Source organism: Arachis duranensis, chromosome 9 (assembly GCF_000817695.3).
Source record: "Arachis duranensis cultivar V14167 chromosome 9, aradu.V14167.gnm2.J7QH, whole genome shotgun sequence".
Taxonomy (NCBI): Eukaryota; Viridiplantae; Streptophyta; class Magnoliopsida; order Fabales; family Fabaceae; genus Arachis; species Arachis duranensis.
The window spans coordinates 117,821,014-117,830,146 of NC_029780.3; positions in this window are offsets into that span (position 1 = coordinate 117,821,014).

Here is a 9,133-nt window from a genome sequence, read left to right on the forward strand (position 1 = left end):
GCTTCCATAGACACCCATTGCTATTTCTATTTTTTTTTTTTTTTACAATGCTTTCTAACCCGATAGGTTAAGGACTAATTCGTCGCGGATTTAATAAAAATTACTATTTATTCATGTCAATTACTCATAAAAATTTTAAATGATTGGTATTTTTTGGTTTTTTTTTTCTTTGGGACTTACCATGATGTTGGTTTTGGACGAATGCTTTTCATATTGGGATGATTAGTAATTGAATAAGTTCACAAGACCCATCAAAAGAAAGCCCGCAAAAGATCGATTTTGGACTACATACTAGAAAGCTGTCGAACAAACTCTTGACCAAAAACAAATGTAGTGTAATTGGGCTGAATCAAATTAGTGGAATGGGTTAGATTACATGATTAAAACTAGCTTTTTCCCGAAACAAGCAAAAAAAAAAAAACCAGTTTTTAGTAAACCAACTAGACTAGATTTTGGTTTACCGAATTGGGTATGCAGCAATCTATTCATCTGCAAAAAACTTTTAAATAGAGTTTTTTTGGTGACTACTTTTAAATAAAGTTTAAATTCGCGACAATTATTTTTAAACTTATTCTTTAATTTGTCGAATTAAAAAATACCATAAAATCCTCTCAAAAACACACTAGTTTTTAGTAGAAATAATATCATGAAAAAAAAATATCATGAAGAAAAAGAGAAAAAAATGTAAACACTATTATAATAAAAATTAGTAAGTAAGTGTTCAAAGTTTGAATCATTCTTTATATGTGTAACAATTTATTAGCCAAATTTTTAAATAAGATTTAAATTCATAATAAATTAATTTTTAATTTGCTGAACGAAAAATACATAAAAAAATTAGTCAATAAATCATATATGTACTAAATTTTATCGTCAAATTTTTATCCGTCAAGAAATAAACTCAAACTAAATAATAAATTAGTTGTTGATTTTTGTAGGACATTATTTTTTTAAGTATATACTAAAATAAGTCTATAAAAAATTTTGCGTCAAACGTTTTTGCCTCCAAAAATTTTTTATTATATTGAATTTTTTTAACTTTATAACAGTAAGATATATAAATTTTTATTCTAGTCAAATTTATTATTTTATTTGGACAAATAAGTATTTTAAAATATGATAGAAAACTTTATATATTTTATTTTTGTATAATTCAAAAGCTTTAATATAATAAATTTGTTATAAGAACAAAAATATCTTATATAAAATTTTTTCGAAGCCTATTTAAGTATACAATTTTTTTTGTTTCAATCCATGATTACATTTTTATATTCTCTTTTGAATTATCTATGTTTTCCCTACCAAGTTTTATGCATATGATTCTGTAACCAACATAAATCCGCAATTACCATATTTAAATAAAGGATCACATTGAATGTGTGGAACAAAATAATATAGGGTTTTGTTATTTATGTTTAAAGATATAAGTTAAGTATATTATAAAAAGGAAATGTTTTAATGTTATTTATTATTTTTATATATAAAACATAAAAAAAATATTTTTGTAATAAATAATATTAAAATATTTTTTATGATATATTTAACTTATATTCTTAAGATACATGATAGTAAAATTCAATAATATATATAATTATATATTACTAGATTTGAAGGTAAATTTGTAATCTATTGCTGAATAATACAATTATTAAGTGTCATTTTTACCGGCTAGTTATTTATTATAGATGTTATAGATTTGAATTCTGTCTTACGTATGTAATAATTTATTGATTAACGACAAATTCTTAAATGGAACTCAATTATTAATTTGTCGAGTTAAAAAATATCATAAAAGACCCAAAAAAACTAATTATTTACTAAATTTAAAAAATATATTATGTGTATATAAAAAATAAATTATTATATATTTGTAGATATATATTATTTTAATTATTTTTTAATATATAATATTTTGATGCATTTTTTAAAATTTGCTTGGAAAAATTTGTTTTTTTTTTCATCTTCCAAATTTATTGTTAAAATTTTTATTTTAGTTTATTTTTATTGTGAAAATAATTTTTTATATTTCTATAAAGTTCAGTTTCTAATAATAATAATAATAATAATAATAATGGGCGGCCAGTGGCAAGGTAATTTTCCTAGATTAGTGTACACACATTTGTCATCAGAGGAAACATCAAATATAGTAAATTATCATTATTATTAAATGACCTTGGCAGTGTATATGAGAAGGCTATAATCTATCGTATATAGATACCGATACAAATACGGAATATATACGATATAACGATACATAAATTTTAAAATTTTATAAAATACAGAATATATATATAAATATAAAATATTTTTTAAATAAATTATAATAATATTTTGATATTTTATTGATATTAAAATATAAATTAATTTTTAATTTTTTAATATCTTATTTATTTAAAAAATAATTTTTTTATATTTTATTAAAAGAATACAGCAAATACGTATATCAAATGAATGTCGACGAATGTCGTATCTAAAATATGTCCCACACAAACACGACAATTCAATGAAATATTCATGTTTAGACTTAATTTAGTAAAGTTTTTACTTTTAAAAAATAGCTTATAAAAACTAATTTTTAAAGGATGGCTTTTTAAAAGTTGTAACATTTATATTTGGTAAATTAAATTAAAAATAACTTTCAATAAATACAAGCAACAACAATTATGTTTAGTAAAATAACTTTTAAAATTTAAAAATACTATAATAGATATAAATATAAATATTAAATTTGAAAATTAATTAACATATGAAATTATATTAGATTTTTAAATTTTAAAAAGTACAAGCCAATTTTAAAAAACTCTATTTTAAATACTTTTAAAAGTATCCCAATCTTTTAAATATTACAAACACAAACATAATATTTTTTATTTATCAAACACAAAATAAAAGACTTAAACTTTTAAAAAATACAAATATCTCTTAAAAAAAAAACCCCACCAAACAAAACCTTAATAACCTATAATACACATGATAACTTCCATATTTGTTGGGTGTGCTTTTTAATATGTGAATGAGAGCAATTAAGTGCCGGCTAATCAATCACCAAAGAGAATGAGGGACATAGTGGGGATTTCAATTTTTTATTTTTTAAGTTTATGCGCACGCGAGTCACGCGGAGCACTTTCAAGTTTCTTCCTTGTGGTTTGGTGTTCAACTGTTCAAGTATAATATGCCACAGTAAAGTGTAAACTAACAACATAACAATCTAGAGATTGATCTCTCAATATCTAGGATTTAGAGTTTAATTAAATTAAAAAATTTTAATTAATATATATTTTAAAAATACATATTAAAGTTATTAATAAATAGTACCTAAACTTAAGAAAAAGCGTAGAAGAAAAAAGAAAAAAATGCAATGTTTTTTATTCTTTCTCTATCTAAAAAAAATGTCGAATGTTAATATGTGTTTTAACATTTTAACTAAGTACTCCGTTAACGGAGATAAATGAAAAATTTAACTTAAATTAGATTTTAAAATATGAAAGTCTAATATGAGTCAATTAAAATTTGAGGGGCTAATTTAAAGTAGAATTCAAATTTCAGAAATCATTTAAAATATTAATTCAACAATTTTATAATATAATGAACACTCTTTTTTCTCTATCTTAGTAAAAGCTCTGTTCTTTTTTTACTGATTAGTTTCGATTTAGTAAGAAAATTTGTTGATGCCAAAGTATCCATAGTAAATCAAAGCAATGAGATTCGATTTACATCCTATAGTAAATTAAAACAATTGAATTCAATTTACAGCCCATAGTAAATCAAATCAGGCAAAATGAGCCCATGATAAATCGAATATAATAGATTTGATTTAGTTTTAATTTGGTGTACCTAGATATACAATTCAAATTCACTTATTTTGAATGACAATTCACAATTTTTGAAAGAGAGAAAATTTGGCCACAACACCACAATATTCTTAACTGCGGACACGGAAAATAACTCGAATATTTACTGGTTGGATGGAATTATTCATATCGCTGGTAGCATTAGTGAAGAGCTAGTGAGTAAAATTTATTTTGTTCGAGATAAATTAGAAATGTTGGCAATATTAATTCGCTTAGAGTATTTGATTATAAACGTTAGTTATAAATGTCAGTTCGAGTAGGAAATTAGTAGTTTATTGGAGTTTTAAAACTACAAATGTTTACTTAGAATAGTAATTATAAATGTTAGTTAGAGTAGCAATCAGATGTTTTGTTAGAGTATGTAAGTTATCAATGTTAGAATGATTAGTGAGTAGAAGTTTAGGTAGAAATTATTTTAAGTTAAAAGTGTAGGTGATAATAGTGATTTAGGATTGAGAAATATTTTACGTTTTTTATTAGAAGTTTTGCTAGAGCTTATTATAAGATAAAAATGGCATTGATAATAGCGGTTTAGGATTGTGATATATTTTATATTATTTTTTTATTATAGTTCTTCGAGTTAGGTGATTTTAGATATAAGGGAATTCGAATTTTTTGAATATGATTAATATATTGTAGAATTCTAATATTGAGTATTTGTATTTTTTCCAAATGGACATGCATAATTTAAAATTCATTTTAACGTATTGTTTTGTTAATTATTATGATTTTTTGAATATTTTTCTATTACTATGCAGTCACCCGATGTATTATTAGTATGAGAAGACAAAATCGTATGTCTCTGAAAGATAGGATCATACCGTATTTGTAGATGGCTGGACTATACCATCTTACGAGCTCAACAACCACTGATATAGGTTGGATGAGCCGTTAGTCAGTGCATTCGTCAAGAGATGACGTATGAAAAGACACACTTTTCATATGCCATTTGGGGATGCATAATTACTTTATAGAATGTAGCGTACGAGTTAGGCCTCCTGATCAATGGTGAATATATGTCAGTGGATGTCTGATAGACTTTGATAAATACATTGAAGGTGGCCGACCAGCATGGACTTAGTTCAAAGAGCTATTTGGTGTCTTACCTCCTACAAACTATAACGACAAGTTCACTGTGAAGTGCATTTGGATGTAGAATACATTCAGTGAGCTTTCTCAGGACGCAGATGAGGATACAGTGAGGAGATATGCGATGGCATACATCATGATGTTGTTATCGACTTAGCTATTTGGGAACAAGTTTGGTACATGTTTTTACATCCGGTGACTACCGTACATGGCTCGGCTAGAGAACATGGGCAGATATAGCTGGAATTCTGCTGCTCTTGCGTGGTTATTTCGATGCATGTGCCGTATGGCTAACAGGTGCGTCATTAAGTTGGCGGGTCCACTGCAGCTCCTTCAGTCATAGATCTTCTGGCGTTTTTCGGGTTTCATGCCTCATGGTTTTGATGCATTTCATTAGTTGTTGGCATCGAGGTACGTATGTTTAAATATGTTATGTTGATTAAATATGTTTTACGTATATGGCTGTTATTGAACTAATGTACGCATTGTAAGTTGTCAGGATGTCAGCCAACATTGAGCGAGAAGGGGGTCTAAAATGGCACATTGGAAGCTGATGATAGATTTACTACAGGCTGATGATGTCAATCTTACTGTATTTTTATTGTGTACTCAGTTAGTCTAATTTTTAATGTCGAGTTATGGCCTTTTAAATCATGTCCCTTTAACAATTCATATGGATGTCCTATAGTACACAAAATATTGTTTGGATAGTGCATCCTAAGATTCTAGATCCTCAGCATATAAGGTTATGGTGGGTGGTTACAACATTGATCTATTTTATAGTTAAGAGACATCAAGTGGATACTGGATAGGGTGCTACCACAGCAAGGTGGAGTACAGCATTGACCTCGTGCAGTACTAGATATAGATTTCTGGATGTCAAAGGATGACAATGGTGGTGATCGATGATTTTCTAGTACGTTACAGACTTGGCATCTCCGTTAGACTCACAGGGCCGATCATGTGCTACGGTTTGATGTCGTTCCAAACCTAGGATCATCATAGTTGTACCTGGAGTGGTGATATGAGCATGGGCAGAGGTTCTTGTCGCTTGAGCTCTTCTTCGGTGACCCCAAAGCAATTTCCATCCCAGCTGAGGTGACACAAAGAGGTATAAGACAGGAACATCAAATGGATAAGGTGCCTGATATTCCAGATAGGCATCGTGTTGAGTAGAGATAATAAGTCGGTACGTGAGCGAGTGAACGTGAGCGGAGGTGACTCGAGGTGGCTCGAGGATGAGCTTGATGCGTTAGAGGGGAGGGGTCGAGCCACTAGACGAGCTACGGGCGAGGTTGACATGGAAGGAGAGGTGATGGTAAATGTAGAGGTCGACATGGAGGTGATGGTGGCGGAGGTGATAGAGGTGGATTAGTTGGTGGTGATGGTGGATGTGGAGGTGATGGAGCATACGGTTTAAGGTTTGGTGGTGATTATTTTGTTAGAGGTTCTAGTAGTTATACGGGTATGCATGAGAGCCAGACATACATGAGTCCGAGTGGAGCTGTTTACGAAGGAGGGACTCGAGGCACACTTAGGAGAGCCACACTTCTTGGATGAGATACGCATGATGCTACAGGAAGATAATCCATAACATGGTAGATTTGAGGTTGCTGGATTCCAATCACACCTTTCAATTGACCTAAACGAGCCTTTATCTGGGCCATTTTCTAACATATTTGCATTGGGTGAGACCCTCGTCTCTGCAATTGTTGCAGACCCCCTGTCACCTCTTGGCCCTACTAGGTCACCAGAGCGTACTAGAGTGCAGATAGAGACAGATGGTGACATAGATGAGGATGAGATATCACTAGCCCAGAGAGCATAATGGATCAGGTGTCGCAGACGATGCTTTACAGATATCCCACCTCTTTTGATTATGTAGTTTGCACATGGATATTGTTGTTGTACTTAGTATTTCTTATATGGACTATGTTTTATTTTGTAATATGAGTAATGTATTTTGCCATAAACAATATTTTGTTGTTCTTTGTTAGTATTTCATGATAACTAAAAATAAAGCTAACACTATTGAGAAAACACAATAATATTAATAATAATAGGTCGTGAGAAAAGACAACACAACTTACACAATAAAACGTAATACAATGAAGTTAAGAATAGGCAATACAATAAAGAAAACACTAAGCATTGCTAGTAGAAGTAGAATCCATGGTGACTTTTTCCTATGGGCAACTCCGCCTATTGTGGCCAGGCTATTTGCATAGTCCACATTGCTTTGGTCTATTCGGATCCACCTCATTCATGCTAGTGCGAATTCTAGTAGTCTTAGGACAACCTTTAGATGCACATCTCTTACTGGGATTAGGGATGACCGTGGGACCATCATATAGTGGCCAGGAATTTTCTAGGATTAGAGGATTGAATCCTATCCTGAAGACATTAAACACCATGCTGAGGCAATATACCTCATGGATATAGGTTGTCCAACTCAGGCGAGAATATGCACAGTAAGCCATTGTATGGAAATATGGGTAATGAAGTGCCTGAAAGTACCCGCAATTTCATGTCCAATCTCTCAACGAGACTCTATAAATACCAAATGAGAAGTTACTTATTGGAGCAGTCTCGGCTATGATAAACTAGGGGTGTAATCGGTTCGGTTTGGTTAGATTTTGGACCAAAAATCAACTGAACCGACTTGTTCGGTTCTACATTAACGCCAATCGTTCAGTTGCTACTTTTTGAACAACCGAACCAAAAGTGGTTTGGTTCGGCCAGTTTTTTTGGGTTTTTTAAAACTAATAATCATAATTTAATTACCATAAAATAAAGTTTAAAACCGTTAATAAACTAGAATAACAAGAGTATATCATATCTAAATTCAATACAAATTCAACTTGTCCCAACAATTAAACATAAAACAAAGACAATTAAAAATGTCTAGAAAACAACAAAAACAAACACACTTTAAACATACTAAAAACCGAAACAATCGCTTTAAACCAAATAAAAACCAAACAGCCACCATGCTTAATCTGAATCCACACCAGACTCATCATCATCTTTCCCGGTTGGTGCAATTTCTACAAAAACAAAACAAAGAAATCAATATAGATTATAAACATAAACATAATATAGATTATAAATTATAAACATAACATAAACATAACAACGAACAACAAAATACATAAATTTTATTAAAAAATCAGCACAACTCATCATTAGCACCAAAAGTATTGTTTCCAGCAACAAATTCAGCATTCAAACTTGTGAAAAAATATTGTTTCCAACATTTATGCAACAACAATAATTTGTGAAACATATTAAATAACAAATTATGAAATAAGATAATAAATTATGAAACAAGATAACAAATTAAAGGGGATATATGTGTAGCTTTGAGAGTAAAAGGAACAACAATAAGTCATGTGAAAACAAAAAAAAGGCACACAGATATATGCAGCCATGTAAAATCGTATAAAATACAAGGCACGCATATAAAATCACAAAGTCCATGTGAAAACAAAGAAAAGGCAAGTAGATATTTTTCTAGAAGCAAGTAGATATTTTCTTTCGATTCAGATTTTATTGTTTGTATTGGATATACTTTTTCTTTTCCTTTTAAAGTTTCAAAAGCTTATCTTAACACTATAAATAAACCATACACTCTCCAATATTGCAACATAAATATAAAGCATGAGGTAAGATCAATTCTAAAATCATGTATCATAATATAGTTTTATATAAAGAATAGGAGCAACAATAAAAATTCTGCAGTAAAAATTTCAATTAAATTTATCTTTCTAATTAAGCATAAACCAGGAACAACAATCAGATACAATTATTTTAGTTAAACTTGTCTTCCTAATTAAGCACAAAACAGTAACAAACCTCAAAAACAAAAATTAGAAATCAAACTCATCTTCCTAATTAAGAAGAGACCAGCAACAACAATCAGGGACAAATTAAATTTGAGATACTATGACAATATAATGATTTGTGAATTTAACTAACATATGTGCCTTTAATCAACTATAAAAATTTGAAAATCAAAGTCTAACATCCGAAGAAGAAATTGTTTAGTTGCTTTTTGCAGGAGAGGGCTCGGCGACCAGAGTGCTGCTCCGCTTAGAGTTTCTTGCCACGGTTAAGGTTTGTTGCAACGGATTATGACTGGACGACGGCGTGGACTCAGGACTGCACGAGGACACGAACTGAATGATGCTACT